Here is a 17,243-nt window from a genome sequence, read left to right as displayed (position 1 = left end):
GTAAAAATCGTAGAGGGAGACCGAGAGATGAATACACAAAGCAGATTCAGAAGGATGTAGGCTGCAGTAGGTGCTGAGAGATGAATAGGCTTGCACAGGATCGAGTAGCATGGAGAGCTCATCAAACCAGTCTCAGGACAGAAGACCACAACAACATCTCAGGTAAACTTAATTCCATCAAATCAATAAATCACCTACGCCTGAGGTACACGCAGGACTTCCCCATTACATACAAAGCTGGGGTGCTATTACAGTGTCGGAGAGCCTTGGCAATACGGAAATGTAAGAAGGGGAAAATGTGCTGAATGTGTGAATTGAAGTTTGTGTTAGGCAGGGCGTTGGACGAGGTTAGTCCATGCAGCGGTGGTAGCTTCAGTGCTCCAGTGGTGTGGCGGTCAGCACATCTGCCTAGTAAGGAGGTCCAGGTTCAAGACCCAGCTGTGGTACAAATTTTAGTTCATTGCTTCAGCTTCTATCCATATCTAAGACTTTAAAACATATCGTAAATTAATCAGAGCTGCCAACAGGTGTGGGCGTAGCGTGGAGGTCTAGTGATCACAAAGTCACTGTTTCATTCCTAGGTAGTCGCAACATTTTTTAAATTTTTGTTTCAGTTCTACGAGAGCACTTGAAAAGAAAGTTATTCATGTCTTCTGACGCTAAGATCGTTGCGCAAGAACAATGGAATGTTGTCAGAACAGCGTACACGTTCTGAGTTTTCTGCACACACTTCTGATGCCGTACGTACAGTTCTCGAATGGCTCCGTGACCAAGGAACGTATTTCTATCAACGATTGGTAGAACGTCCACAACGGTGTTTACACAGATTTTGTGACTAAAATGAAAAATAGTGTCATGTATCTGTGTCACTTTGAATTGTAGTGGGATATTCAATGGAAGTTCGACATATTAATGTATAATGTATACATATTAATGTATAATTTACTCTTTGGAGTCCGCTTTTATATTCGTTTTCAAGTGGAAATGTAGTTAGCAAATACTGAATCATTATTTTTTAGTTGAAATAACATTATCTTTTTTTATTATTAGCCCCGTAAAAAATTAAAATTTGGTGCAGAAGTGCGAAACATTGAATAGAAAATGAAATACATTTCTGTTTAGAGATACTTACCACAATTATTGACACGTATAAATTTTTCTTTTAAGACGCATGCATTTCCCATTTCTGTATCAAATTTTAATTTATTTTCATGTAATTTATTAACATTTTTGTTCGTAAATAAATATAGATTTGAAATGAACGTTTGAAAAATGTTGCTGCTTCAGAGAATCGAACCACTAGACCACGACTCTACACCCTCAGCTACTGGTGGTCCTCTCTGAAGTTGTAGTTCGCCAAAGATGATATTTTCCAGTTTGTTTGATTATTGCGTCGGATTGATTTAGGAAACATGTTAGGGCAGTGACGTTGAAATCATGTAATTAAGCAGAGAACGGAGGAAAAGGTTATTTGGCCGCAGCATAAGCGACCAGCGGATGCAAAGTTGTGGACTCGTCACGTCAAAACGGGTGTCAGTCAACATCGCTAATACCGGCAGCACTTGTTTCAGGTAAAAGAGCGAATGTTCTTCCGCACTGCATGTTGAAGTTCACTTAAAGTGACGCATAGTGGCGTTTGCTCTGAGAATACTGTTACATATATAATCTCTGGATATATTTAGATGCATATGGTTCAAATGGCTTTAAGCACTATGGGACTTAACGTCTGAGGTCATCAGTCTCCTAGACTTAGAACTACTTAAACATAACGACACCACACACATCCATGCCCGAGGCAGGATTCGAACCTGCAACCGTAGCAGCAGCGCGGTTCCGGACTGAAGCGCCTAGATCCGCTCGACCACAAAGGCCGGCATTTAGATACAGAAAAGCCAAGTGACTAGAGGGAAAAGTGCCAGACTTGAAATCCAACTGTCCCAGTTTCGGTCCCAAGTCAGTCCTACATTTTTTCTTACTCCTTATTGCTTCGTTTACCTCTGACAATTGTTCGTTAATGTGAAAAATGTGAAGCTGCACCGTGATATGGAGTCCACGTTAAACTGGGTAGCGCAGTTGTAAGATCGGTAGGAGACAGTGACTTAGAGGCCACAGTGCCATGCTTAGTGAAGCACTGTAGGAGGAGAAGAGCGGTAATTTTTTTATGTCAAAACGAAGATGAGGTATGTATCACTGGCTATAAAGGGCGGAGAAACGAGAAGTTTTCCCCCCGTGTGGAAATGGCCGTTATTGATGAGTCACTGCAAATGTAACGTCAATAAAATTTTTCTTCTAATATAGTTTGACAGAACCAATAATTGTTTTTCTTTTTAAAAATGGACAAAAATGTAGATTGTTGTTCTTAATTTACTTTCCCTGCTATGTTCTTCAAAGCTAACAACTTTACAATTACTTGAAACTCAGTCGTCATCTTCAAACCTTTCAACACCCTTTCAGAAAACAAAGCCTAACTCTGTCCTACAAAACATAAGGCAAGTTTACATATAAAGCTTTTAGGAGTTAGGACTTTTATTCCCACCGTCAAACAGACAAATTTCTTCTTCTCTGCATTTATAATGCCTCTGATGCACCCACGCTGCCTGCCTAAAAGGCAGTCCGAGAGAGATGAAACAGTTACGCAGTATATTGAGGTGGAAGTTTCATCGCGCATAGCTGTGCAAGTCATGTGGCTCAGTTTATTATACCGTATTTATTGACTGCATGCAACATATGGAGAAGAATTGGAATTGGAATGTAACTGAAGCGTACGATTTTGTAAAAAATGTTCAAATGTGTGTGAAAACTTATGGGACTTGACGGCTAAGGTCATCAGTCCCTATGCTTACACACTACTTAACCTAAATTATTTTAATGACAAACACACAACACACACACACACACACACACACACACACACACACACACACACACACACACACACACACACACGCCCGAGGGAGGACTCGAACCTCCGCCGGGACCAGGACTGCAGCGCCTAAGACCGCTCGGCTAATCCCGCGCGGCACGATTTTGTAATTAGGTTCTCTGTGACTAAATAATTTTTATATGTATGCCACGACGAGAGTTCTTTACAGCATCGGGATCTGAATTAAGCACTTACGAACCAGAAGCCATAAGCATGTCGAAGCTGATCTTATCCTAGCTAATGAAAACGAAGGAACCTTTAGCGAAGAGGTCTCTCAGTAGATGAAAGTACTAGCATGAAGACGATGATTATAAAAGTTTTTTATGTTTTCACAGTATTTTATCCAGAAGCAGAGAACAAAGAAGTCAATGTAATTTTTATGCTCTAAAGACTGGAAAAGTCTGAAGAGATTTGCGCGTCCGTATGCCGGCCCAAGGCACTGTGACTGCGAAGTTTGTCCGTCAAGCGGGTTGTCGCTGTGATAGCCATTCGTCAAGGTTTTAGTGATTCCAAGAGAGTGCCCCGCGGAGGAAAGAAACACACGCCATTCTGTGGATTGGCCATTCCTACGAAAATTTCGCATGTGGAATGCATAAGTAAGCAGTTGCCATTAAAACGATTGGATGCGCCGCGCCGTCCTTTTGTGTGTTATTGAGTTGCTGGACTGGTCAGACAATGAAGCGAAGTGGTCGTCGTTGAGCAGAAGGGGGGAGTGGGAGGCAGCGCTGCATAATCCATACAGAATGCGACGCGGGGCAGACGTCGACGGAGTACGTGTTCCGTCGGAAGCTCTCAGACTTCTCTCTCTCTCACTCACTCTCACTCTGTCTTTGTTGGCCCACACACCAAACTGTTGCTTGCTGCGGTCTGCCTCTGCAGTTTGAGGTTGTGTGACATACTCTCTGCCAACTTTCCCCTCTTTTATCGGCGATACTTCGAAATATGTGTGTTAACATCACTCTGTGCTTCTTCATTCTTTCTCTGGAGAAGTTGCGCTTTCGTCAGTGGCAGCGTGGTTCGATAAGTATTGCTCCATTTCTCAGCTTACTTTCAGCATTTGTAAGCCTTTTCTGACTAGGCCCGTCAGCAGTGTCAGAACATCACATTCTCTCTTAACCTTATGATTCCTTAGTTACGTATTTATATCCAGACAAGCTTCGTTTCCGTAACTAACTAGTTAATGAGAGGAAAAGAGTGGCACCTTCCGTATTACTACAGTGAAATGCACGCTTGTCGTATATTTCGTTTGCTTTCTCCCTCTCCAGCTATTTAAACTATTCCACGACGAGAACTGCAGTAATAAATTTCGTGATGTATTGTTTTATGACGGTCATGTGACCCTCCAGCACTTACGCAGGTCGTGGCAGTGAAACAATCTGTTTGTGGTAGTCGGTTGTATGGAATCAGTCCAATAAGAGAGTCGACGCGACGGGATGAGAGAAAGGAACTATCATATTTGGTCGTGACAATGGTCACACCGTTAGTGAAGTTTTCCGTTTTGTTGCTGTATCAACGCGGATTGTTCAAAGTCTCTACAAGAAATGGTAAATCACTTGCAGCTATACAACACGGCATAAGGACTGTGATAATAAAAAGAGCCTACACCAGGTGCGACCAACTTGCGGCCCGCGGCACGCATGCAGCCCAAATCAAGTATCTGTGCGTCCCAAGAAGCGAGCATCTATCATACGATGATTAAGAAAAAGTCCGTAAAATTTCGTACCTGTAAAGTTACGATAAACTGAATATTTTTGCCTTTCGTGGGCAAGTGCTGTACCAACTGAGCTAACCAAGCACAACTCGCGCTCCGTCCTCACAGCTTTACTTCTGCCAGTACCTCGTCTCCTACCTTCCAAACTTAACAGAAACTCTCCTCAATATCCTTTCTTTCAGGAGTGCTAGTTCTGCAAGGTTTGCAGGAGAACTTTTGTTAAGTTTGGAAGGTAGGAGACGAGGTACTGGCAGAAGTAAAGCTGTGAGGACGGGGCGTGAGTCGTGCTTGGGTAGCTCAGTTGGTAGAGCACTTGCCCGCGAAAGGCAAAGGTCCCGAGTTCGAGTCTCTGTCCGGCACACAGTTTTAATCTGCCAGGAAGTTTCATATCAGCGCACACTCCGCTGCAGAGTGAAAATCTCATTCTGAATATTTTTAATCATGGAACTCCCGCCACATGATGCTGTCCTCTCATTGGTCCGTCACATTCTGAACATCGCTGCTCGTGATATACTTCAATCCCCTGAGTTTCGTTCTTGTAACCGGACAGTCACTCGGACGCTCCTTCAGTTGCAAATGAGAAACTAGCAATTAATTTACAGACTTAGCCTACAAGGAAATTTTAAGTTATTTCTATAAAATTGTGATAAAGAACGTTTTTCAACTTAGTTCTGATCATTACAAGTCGCCGGAAGTTCGGAATCATCTTGTGGATTGCAGTTACTGCCAGTGTGTACTATCTAACAGTACCGTAATTCTAATGTCACATTAATTCTGTCATTTTTGCTTACTTCTATAATTATTGAATCGTTAATGAAATTCATATATAAAATGTCAAGTTAATTCCATTTCCCTTTCTTTGAGTAAAGGATCATAAAATAATTAATACTAAATTACTTAATTGTGTTAACTATATCATGAAATGACACAATTTCAGAGACTTTACTGGCCTCATACAGTACATAAGCTATATATCTCTGACCATCCTTTTTTTATTGTTAATGGCAAATATAAGTCCGGAAAATTCTCATCTTCTCCCAGTGTGGCTCAAGTAAGCTAAAAGGTTGGACACCTTTCTCCTAGGCAGTTCGGAAACTCGTGTCACGACTAACTTATGACATGCGGTTCCCAACCCGACAGCAATTACTTTTTGAGATGGCGCAGTGGTTGGCACACTGGACTCGCATTCGGGAGGACGACAATTCAGATCCGCGTCCTGCCATCCAAATTGAGATTTTCTGTGACGGCTCCAGGTCAGGGCCAGGGAGGTACCTTTGAAAGGGCGCTACCGATTTCCTTAACCATCCTAGAAACGTTATAGTCTACAAATACATGCATATTTCGCAAGCCACCGTACGGTGTGCGGCGATGGGTACCTTGTACTACTACTTCTCATTTCCTTTAATTTCTCGTGCCTTACCTTCGTAGTCCTCGTGCGAAATGTATATTGGTGGCAGCAGAATCATTCCGCAGTCATCTTCAAATCGCAAGTAGAACGTCGTCTTCCCTCCAGCGATTCCCATTTGGGTCCCATCTGTGTAATATCTGCGTATTGTTCGAACCTGCTGGTAACAAATCTAGCACCCCGCCTCTGAATTGTTTCGATGTCTTCCTTTAATCTGACCTGGTGGGGATCCCAAACACATGAGCAGTACTCAAGAACAGGTCACATTAGCGTCCTATTTGCCGTCTCCTTTACACAAAAGCCACACTTTCCTAAAATTCTCCAAATAAACCGAAGTCGACCATTCACCGTCTCTACCACAATCCTCACATGCTTGTTCCATTTCACATATCGCCTTGCAACGGCACGGGCAGATAATTAAATGACGTGACTGTGTCAAACAGGGCGCTACCAACGCTGTATCTGAACATTACGTTTTTTTTTTTTTTTCCTACTCATCCGCGTTAACTTTCATTTTCCTATAGTCAGAGCTAGATGCTATTCATCACAACAACTGGTAATTTTGTTTAAATCATCTTTCATCCTGCTACAATCTCTCAAGTTCGACAACTTCCCATACGCCGCAAATAAACATTCCGAGTGTGTGCTCCTTCTCTAATGACCTAGATGTTGACTGGACGTTAAACCCTAATCTTTGTTCCTAGTGTCGACAGGACTTGCTGCCGCCACTGAAGGGAGGTCCGTGTCAACCAGTTTACTTGCGAACATTGCGGAGGGAACTACGTACAGTGGGCATTTGCAGTGGGATACGTCGCGATAGGTAAAGTGCTTATGACGGCACATAAAGTCAGACGCTTTCAGTGGGCCAACCTACACGGAAACGGACAGTAACTGACTGGAAACGAGTAGTGTGGGTGGACGAGTAGCGAGGTGACCCCTTTTCAAATGGTGCACCGACAGCCCGGTGGAGCGTTTACCCTGCTGTATGCGGCCGGAATTGCTTCTGTGGTGTTTTGGAGGTATTTTTCGGACTGTGACTTGGACCCATTGATTCAGATTATCTCTAACATGAACCGGGACGCTTATTATAATTTCTCGGTTACCAAGTGTCGCCCATTCTGCTGTATGGTTCAAATGGCTCTGAGCACTATGGGACTTAACATCTATGGTCATCAGTCCCCTAGAACTTAGAACTACTGAAACCTAACTAACCTAAGGACATCACACAACACCCAGCCATCACTAGGCAGAGAAAATCCCTGACCCCGCCGGGAATCGAACCCGGGAACCCGGGCGTGGGAAGCGAGAACGCTACCGCACGACCACGAGATGTCTGCTGTATCTTTATGATTGGTATTCTTTGGACATTATCGTCTTCCGACAAAACGGCCGTGTTCACCGAACTGCATGCATACGTTTCTGGTTTGGCGAACATTCATGCACGCTATTGCACGTCGATTCACCGCTAAATCAGCCAATCTCAATCCCTCAGAATGTACGGGCGTATTTGGAAGAGCAGGCGAAACTTAGCAGTCGGCATGCGTGCAGTTTGGCGCATGGTTTAGGCTGGATATAGCACACCTCAAGAAACTTACGAACCTTCTTCCTCGCCGAATTAAGGCTGTTATCAAGGCTAGAGGCGGTGTTACACTGCGTTAGCCTGCGGTTTCATGTGCGTGTCTAGTATTTTGTCCTGTGTACTTTGCTAGGAAAAAAAAGAACAGAATACAATATGTTACCGCACGACAGCGAGACTTTCGTTCTGGTTCTTCTCGTGAACGGTTTTCATATAGGTTCACATAACGCCGAAGATATGGCATTATTGCTAAAACATAGTTCTACCAGAAGGAAGAATGCTCCTGTCGTAGCACAAAAAAAAGATGAATATGTCGGTTAGGAATGTAAAGAAGGGATCTAGCTTTTCGACTTATCTGGTAGCTTCAAAGACATTTAAATCAAAATATCTTGACGTATTGTACGAGTTAACCCTACTTCCCCATCCCAATGTGCACTCTTACCCGCCGTGTTTTGGCATACACGCATCTTGAAATTTATGGACTAAAATCCGTGTTCCCGTACCCCAAAATCCCTATCCGGTACCCCAAAATCCAGATGTTTTCCCAGCCATAGTAAACAATATATGATACAATATGGCTAAAGAGCATACACTTTATTAAGTGTATGCTCTTTAGCCATGCTAAGAAAGTTTTTCTAGGGTGTTAAAACGTCGAGGTGTGGATTTGTTCCTTGGGGGGGGGATGACATCATGTATCTTGTTACTTTTCTTGACACTATGCGTGCATTATATTACACGACAAGGTTACTAATACTAACAAGTAGAACAGCGCGAATGTGTCAAGATGTTTTGGTTTAAATGTCTTTGAAGCTGCCAATTAAGTGTAAAAGCTAGATCCCTTCTTTTACAGCTTGTTTTGTGCTATTATAGGAGCAAATTTTCATTCTGGTTCCCTACTTTTACTCTATCGTGATTTTGACATGAGACCGCCATAGTTTGGCAACTAATGCAGATTTATGTTGACTCGGGCAGTGCTTTATCCGGTATAGTTTTTTTATTGTCTTTCGAATCCTATTGCTTGTATCGTGGCAAGGTATAAAGCTTTCACAAAAAACAAGACGACGATTAATGAGATGTATTTGTCTACCTTCTTACAAAAAGTTTGTAACATAGAAGTGGCGCGCGTAAAAAAACTCATAAAAACGCATTCTTTGCACGTAAAATCCGAATGATGATAGATTAAAGCGTATTTTCAGTTTTATGGTAAGAATTCATGTTTTATTCATGACTACATTGCGTTTCCGACGTCTCCACTATCTCTAAAATTTCAAAAAAATGGTTCAAATGGCTCTGAGCACTATGGGACTTAACTTCTAAGGTCATCAGTCCCTTAGAACTTAGAACTACTTAAACCTAACTAACCCAAGGACATCACACACATCCATGCCCGAGGCAGGAGTCGAACCTGCGACCGTAGCAGTCGCACGGTTCCGGACTGCGCGCCTAGAACCGCGAGACCACCGCGGCCGGCTCTCTAAAATTTGTCTTGCTTATGTTTGCAGGTGCAGTGGAGCAAATCACATGACCAAAGCAGCAGTTTCCAGGCGTCTCCATACGTCGGCATAGGGTGAGTGTAAAATATAATTGAAAAATTTTCCTTTTTATTGCCTTAGATCATAGAAGCAACGTGAAGAGTAATGGTGTGTTTCCTGGTGTTCTGCCGAGTTGTTGCTTCCATTTTATACGCAGTAAACGGTGATCCATAAAGAAAGAACAGGTTTCAGTTGTTTATTACAAACAGTAAAAGATAGGAACACAATGCGCATGTCACTGGATAGAGGAACGTTCAAAGCTGTGTGATCTCACAGGCGCTACACCATACACTCAACTTGAACATCTTGAACATTATGCGTTGCTCGAGAAACATCGAAATGGTTATCATTTCATTTCGCACACGAATCGACAAGTCCCCTTTAACTAAATCGTCAGCTTCAACAATTCAGCTCTAGACGAATAGCTACCGTAAGTGAGACAAAGATTCTGTCTTGTATGTACTCCGGAAAAAAAAAACTGATCTGGTGACCTGGGAGGCCAAAAACCGTGAACAAGATCTCGTTGTCCACCTCCTCCAATCCAGCGTTGTGGCCTGGTGTTGTTGAGATAACGCAGCACCTCAAGGTGAAAGTGAAGCGGAGGGCGCCTTCATGAATAAAAATGAAATCATTGAAATCTTCATGAAGTTGAGGAAACCACCAGTTTTGTATCGTGTCCTGTCACAGTTTACTCCACAAAAAAAGAAATTTCATAAACTTTTTGAACGGAAACCGCACAAATACATTTATTTTCGGTGAGTCTCTTTCATGTTCGACGACGACGACGCCAATATTTTGACCCCCAAATTCTTACATTATGGCGGTTTGCTTTACCCGGTAGACGAAACGTCGATTCGTCTGAAAAAATGAGTTCTTAACTTCTATTATGGTCGTCGGAAGTCAGTTGCTGCAGTAATTGCAACTTGTAAGGCTTCATATGCATGCGTCGGTTCAGATCACGCCACACCATTGTTTGAGGATATTGAGGATGTTGGTCTGCCCGGTCTTGTAGACCTCAGAGGGCTCTGTCTGAACGCATCCCGGATATGCTGGACATTTTCATAATTTCATCAGACGTGCGTGGCCGACTAATACTCTTCCTTTTGCATATGCAAGCAGCTTTCAAGAATTTTGTGTGCCTGTCATAAATCGACAGTGGATTGACTTCTTGTAAATTGCAACACACAAAATGATTTCTCTTGTGCGTGGTGGCCGTGCTGCTTTAAAAACCAACAACAGCGCAGCTGTGTCAAAACTTTGAACCTTCCACTGTCTACTAATTTATGCTACTTGTTTTTGTTCTTTACAGTTTGTCTGTAATAAACAATGGAAAACTGTCTTTTCCTTTTGAATCGCCCAGCATTTCGACGACCGACCCCGTCGTTTTCTTCAGGCGCTGCGTGTTTTGCTATTAAGCGTACTCGCTGCCAGGACTCCAACCAGACTGCAAGCTACTGTTGGTCTCACGCAGACATTTACAGTCGAGTTCGATTCTCGACGCACACTACGGCCTTTGTTGCTCCTCTGTTTCTCAGTGCTTGAACATTCCGCGAAACGGAAATTCTCTCAGCGTTTTTCAACTCTGGTGGATGTGATGGCCGACGAGATTTTAATAATTTAGTACCGGATCTGAAGCGTTATTTAAATTGAATCGCCGTCGCTGTTTATTAGGTTTTCTAAGTCTTTATTTCGATAGACTCCTTCATTCTGCTGTCCCAGAAACTTGGCGTTTGCACCTCGATGCTGGTCTTCTGCTTGGAATATAATCATAATAAAATACGATGAGACCATTGTCGTGATGTGGACACGAAATTTATGTGACGGCATAATTAAGGGCTCTATCGAAATAAAGACGTCAGAAGATTAATAAACTGGGACGGCGGTTTCAATTTAAATAACGCTTTGAGTCCAGCACTCAATTTATTAAAATCTCGTCGGCCATCACAGAGTTGGAAGACGCTGAGAGAATTTGCGTTTCATAGAATACCTGTGCGAGCTCTGAAAATTAAAAGAGCATCAAAGGGCATAGAGATGGTCGGGAATCGAACTCGGCTATAAATAGCGTCGTGAGACCAACAATTGCTTGCATTCGGGTTGGAGTCGAGAAAAAACTCGCAGCACCTGATCGAAATATTTTGCATAAAATAGTAACGACGACATCTCAAGAAGCGCAGCCCTAAGGTTAGGTACTATTAGTTGCTGGATGAAGTCCTAAAATTTTGCTGAGCTACTTTCGCTAACTAACAACACACAGAAAGAAAAAGGCGTTTTCTATTTACGTACGGCGCCGGCAGGGGAGAGGAGCGTATGTAGTGCAATACCTAGCTCGTAAGTGCCGCGTAGATGTGCACTATAATTTATCTCGCGCAGAGTTGCTCTATCGACCAGAAAGTTCGGCTGAAAGCGATGAGTCCTCCGTGGCCATTTAATAATCGCACAGCTCAGTGGAGTGCTATTATGCTTCTGCGGCCGACAGTTGTTCTCATGATTTACAATCTTCACCAGCGGGTATGACTAGAATTTATGGGTAATTTTCATCCTACTCAAAGACAAATGCTTGCCGAAGAATTCGTAATGTACTCCATCGAGTAGTTTAAACTTTCACCTCGTTGGTTAGACATTATCAATGAAACCTCCACCACCGATTCTTTACATAATTGAACTCCCATGTATAAAAATGCTTCAGACAAGTGATATAATGTGCTCAATATTGACGTGAAGCACGTAAGCGAAAAAAATGTTCAGAAAAGGATTGAAATTACGTTTGGAAGTCACTAAGTGCTCTCATGATCAAATGCCGAATGAGTTTAGTCCGGGTAATTCGCGCTCCTTTTGAAGCAGAAGCTAGTTTTTCACGCATCTCAATGTTTATAACGTCACATATCGTGGACTACGTGTCGTACAGTGGTACAACTTGACAGGTACATTCAATGGTATATGCGGATACCATCTGCAAAATGTGTTGCGACTAGAGTTAGTAGTAAAGAAGTAATAAATTAAAACGTCATGCCCCGGTACTGAAGTTTTACTACATCAACAGCGAAAATTTAAAAGTAGTATTTTTTCTTTCTTTCGTCATTTGGTGGAGGGTGTCAGCGAAAAAAAGTTTCGTAAAGATTTGAAATTACGAGTGAAGCTTGTTACTCGTATTCTCAAGTGCTGGATAGATATAATGTGAGCAAATAGTGTTCACGGGTTTGCCGCCGGATCACTTTGTGCAAATTCCACAATATTTCCTCGGAGCAACTGTCAGATATCTTGCTGGTGGCTAGGTACCAGCAGGGTTGAAGCACCTGAAGATGTCGGACAGTTGCTCCGAGGAAATTCTCGTATTGTGGAATTTGCACAACGTGATCCGGCGGCAAATCCGTGAAGACTATTTACAACCCATCGGTCGGGAAAGCTTGAAGAGTGAAATAATGTGGGCGATTTACATGCCGTGAGTTACGGTGCCTCACGGCAAACACACAATTTCCAACTGTAATACCTGTCCTGTTGTGTTACACGTTTAACGTAAGATAATACGTTTTGATGAGTAGATTATAACTTCATTTTAAATTTTTAAATTCGGCCAATAATTATATGAAATATTGAAAATCAAATTATTATGGCACCTGAACGCCGTCTGATAGGAACCTTCAGCTGAGATCGTATACCATGAACCATGAAGTGTTTTAGTCGTTTAGTAATGAAGATTTCCGTAGTTCGGTCTACTGTATTGTCATTTACGAACAGGCATAGGGTTCCTGCATTTTCATGTGTTTCCGTGTAAAGGAATGTTTCTATCGCTTTCTGTTGTCTTAAAGCACACATTACACTGTTAGTTTAATTTTAATTGTTAATTCACTTCTTACACGAACTCTTGGAGGTATGTTAAGGCGACGAGATTTGTCTCTCGATACAACCTGAGACAGTTTTCTTTGCCGTTAAGAGTGGTTTACGCATGCTCTTGAAACTAGATTAACTTCTAAGCATCTTTTTTACTACCAGTCATTCTAAAGGGTTTTTTTTATACGTAGAACTGCGTACGGGCCTACACAATATCGCCGTAAACTTTTATTCTCGTATACAGATTTTAGAACACTTCGGGGTGCTCGGTAAGCGCCCTTTAGCCCTCCGCGATTACGAGTACTGTCACCACCGGGGACTTTTTAAAATCCCTGAAATAACGACGCATACGTTACGGCGAAATATACGAGCCAGCAATGCCCGGCGATAAATATGCTGATATTTTATTTACGGCTCGTAACTCAGGCTCTGGACTATGAGGAGGGTGGGGGTGGGGGTGGAGGGAGAGAGGAGGATGGGGCATGAATAGCACGGCGTTATAGCGCCCTGAGAGTTTCTGATGTATGGTGGCATGCTCAAAGTACTTTGCCGTCTCTCGTGCTGCACGGTTTGGACATCGATTCTCTATCGCCAGCAGTTCAGCGTGCTAGTTCACGAATTCGCTTTCTGCAAGTAAGTTGTTTAAGGGGTGTTATTAGATGAACTTCTTGACATCTGGTAAATGATGCTGTTTTGTTTTTCTGAGGATTTATTTTTTACCACCAGTCATTCTAAACTTTTTTTGACGTAGCTTTGAATATAAATTTTGCCCTTCGTAGAATATCTCTACCTTTTCTTACTTGTGAGTTTTACTTGTACCCTTTGGTACGAGTATACCGCTGAAACATCATCGATGGCTACGTGTAAAGCCTAGAAATAGTATACTTGCTTTATGCAGACAGGCACTAAGTACCAATATGGTTAGTTGGAAAACAGTAGTATGATAAGTACTCTGTTGTTACTTTTAAATTTACAGTGTTCACTTAGTGCTCTTTAAATTAGTCCTCTTTCGTCGTTGTTTATCGTGTCCTTTTCACAGTGGCAAACCACACTTCCACAAAGAGAGAAATCGCTTGGACTTCATGAATAGAAGGCCAGAAGTACTCTGATATGTTTCATACGCTTCAGCGAAAAGATTTTCGAAGAAATTTTGTCTTTCTTCGGTGACAGAAACTTTCGCATGTTTTAAATGGTATATCAAATCTTGGTATATCAAATGGGAGACATTTAAATGTGGAGCATGCTTTTAGAATGTACTCGTAATTTATGACGTTTTTGGAAGTTGGAGGCACTGAAATATTTTAATTTACAGAATTTAGAGCGAAGGAACTTTGGTAGGAAAAGATGAATTTGACAAAGAATTTTTTTATTAGTAGGTGGGCATGAAGTTGTGAAATGATTTGTGGTACTGATGTTGGTGAAGATGGTGCGACGCAGATACGGAATTATATGATGAAGACGACGATTGGGACGACAAGGATGATGGTGAATGTTACACAAAGCCAGGCACGCTTGTAGATACGCAATAAGCGTGCTGAAAGTACAAATTGCACTGTGAAACTGTGATATAGTCATATTCAATATGATTTACGGTGTCAGCGAAATTAATTAATGAGTCTTTTGGAAGGCTCATAAAACAAATAGCAATTCGATCATTGGAAAAATTTTCTTTCTATGGGTGTGCTGGATATGAAGTGAAGTGTGGAGGAACGAACTATTCATTTTCACATCGGCAGGAACTAATTGTTTTGACTGTCTTGTAGAATTAGCTTTAAGCACTGATTACATGAGTCTGCATAATACCAAATCATTGAAAAAACAATATCTTCTTAACTAACTTTCTTATGAAGACAGTAATTGTTCTCGAAATCACAGATTGCTGTTGCTGACCATGCAGATTTTCCCTGGAATAAATGATGACTAACTGAAACCCTCATCTGCCGACAGGTGTTGTTGATATACCTCGATGTGGACAGCTGAAAATGTGTGCCCCGACCGGGACTCGAACCCGGGATCTCCTGCTTACATGGCAGACGCTCTATCCATCTGAGCCACCGACGACACAGATGAATAGCGCGACAGCAGGGACTTATCCCTTGCACGCTTCCCGTGAGACTTATATTCCCAACTGTCCACAATTCTACATATGTAATGTACCTTACATACATTTGCCCATTCACTCATTACTCGCTCACGCTTTGGCGATTCCCGTAAGCGTTTGGGCAACCTGTGCGCATTCGCACAGACGAAGGTCAATGGCTGGGTAGCCTTTAACTATATATATGTATGTGAAGACAGTAACTGTTCTCGAAAGAACGGATTACTGTTGTTGACCGTGCAGCTTTTCCCTGGAATAAATGATGACTAACCGAAACCCTCAGCTGCCGACAGGTTTTGTTGCGCTATTTATCTGTGTCGTCGGTGGCTCAGATGGATGGGACATGGCCCTTCTGGACACGTGGGAAAAGATCCATGGGCAGCGAGAGGGCTACACGTATTTTACTAGCCACTCGGCGAGCAGGCTGGATCGGATTTATGTTTCTGACGGTTTAAGAGATCACGTGTTCGCTGCTGAACGTTGGCCCACAGCTTTCACGGATCACCTTGCATATTTATGCACGTTAACCCTCCCACGGCAGAGAGTCTGGCGGAGTCGTAGTTCCTGGAAACTTAATTCATCCTTATTGGTGGATCTCGAATGTCGCCAGCGGATCGAAGAAACATGGCAGACTTGCACTCGCCGTCTGCCGATGCACCGTACGGTTCTTTCGTGGTGGCTGCAGTGTGCAAAACCGGCGATACGAAGAGCTCTCATAACGTATGGCAAGGAAAAAGCGAAATGGCTCCGAGATACACTTGACTATTACTACATGGTGCTCCGCGACCTGTCCTCCAGGGCCCCATCGCCCGAACGTCAAGCGGAAGTCCATCGCATTCAGGCCTGCATTTTATCGATCACGAGACGTCGACTGGAGGGACTTTCGATCCGTGCTCGGTGCTTGGACAACGTCGATGGAGAACGTATTGGCATGCATCATGTGTCCAAGGGACATGCGCGTAATCGCCGATCCCTAATCACAGTCCTCCATGATGACGATGGTCAGCCCTTGACGTCACAACAGGCCATTGCTGCTGAGTTTCTGGAGCATTACCGCCTCCTTTTCACTGGGATACCGGCGGACAATCGGACAGAAGAAGAAATTTTGCGACAGATGCAAACGGAGGTGGATGGTCCGGATGCAGAGGCGCTATTGGAACCCCTAACGGAAGATGACATCCGGGGCGCACTCGCGAAGGGTGCGGTGCATAAATCCCCTGGGTCAGATGGGTTGACACTCGAATTTTACCGCGCATTTGCGGATTTAATGATGTCCCAGTTGGTATTGATGTATAACGAGTTATTGAGCCCTGACACGGACGTTCCGTCGCAGTTCATGGCGGGACTGCTTATACCAATACCGAAATCGACAGCGAGTGACAGCGCCCATCAATTTAGACCGCTCACGATGCTCAATACTGACTATAAGATCTTTGCGCGAATGTTGGCGGCAAGGCTCAAGATTGTAATATCCAAGACAATACCACCGGACCAGGCTTGTCTAGGGGTTCGGAGCAACATACATTCTATCCTCGGCGAATACCGTGACGTAATTTCCCTGACGGAAGCTTGTCGCATGCGAGCGGCGTTCGTATCGGTGGATTTTGATCGTGCCTTTGACAGGATCAACCATGATTTCCTTGACTCGACCATGAGACGCATGGCGATACCACAGGATTTTATTACCGTCCTCATGCGCCTCCTTCGCGGCGCTTCTTCGACGGTGAGAGTCAATGGCAGGGAGGAACGATTCCTGTTCGCAGCTCAGTTAGGAAGGATGTCCCTTGTCGATGATACTGTTTACAATAGCGCTCGAACCATTGATGCAGACTCTTAGACGGACTCTAACAGGCGTCCGACTCCGTGCGAGCTCCTTCACGTGTCGTCCATATGCCGACGACTTGATGATACTCGTCCGGTCGGAGAACGAAGTCAGTCAGGTGGTTACCCTTCTTACTACGTACGGGGTAGCTGCGGGAAGCAGGGTCAACACGAATAAAACCAAGATCATGCACATCGGTCGAGGGCTGGACGCTCTGCGAAGTCCGTTTACGACGGTGGACATCTTGCGATGCTTAGGTGTCTTGTTCACCCGATCGCTACGGCAATCAGCGGCGGCGAGCTATCGACGTCTCCTCCAGAACGTCCGACTGCACATACGCAACAATTC

At 43.4% G+C, this 17,243-nt stretch overlaps 1 protein-coding gene across 1 annotated transcript in view; it reads left to right on the top strand.

Moving 5' to 3' along the window:
* Window positions 1-9,117: 9,117 nt before the first annotated feature.
* LOC126259616 (kalirin) overlaps window positions 9,118-17,243 on the top strand; it is a 1,784,965-nt gene continuing 1,776,839 nt past the window's right edge. The window contains exon 1 of the mRNA XM_049956530.1: window positions 9,118-9,182. The gene's annotated coding sequence lies outside the window, so the exon portion shown is untranslated. The remainder of the gene's footprint in view (window positions 9,183-17,243) is intronic.

The sequence above is a fragment of the Schistocerca nitens genome, chromosome 5 (genome assembly GCF_023898315.1).
Source record: "Schistocerca nitens isolate TAMUIC-IGC-003100 chromosome 5, iqSchNite1.1, whole genome shotgun sequence".
NCBI lineage: Eukaryota > Metazoa > Arthropoda > Insecta > Orthoptera > Acrididae > Schistocerca > Schistocerca nitens.
Note: the sequence above shows the minus strand (reverse complement) of the source record. Positions and strands in the feature narration are given on the sequence as shown.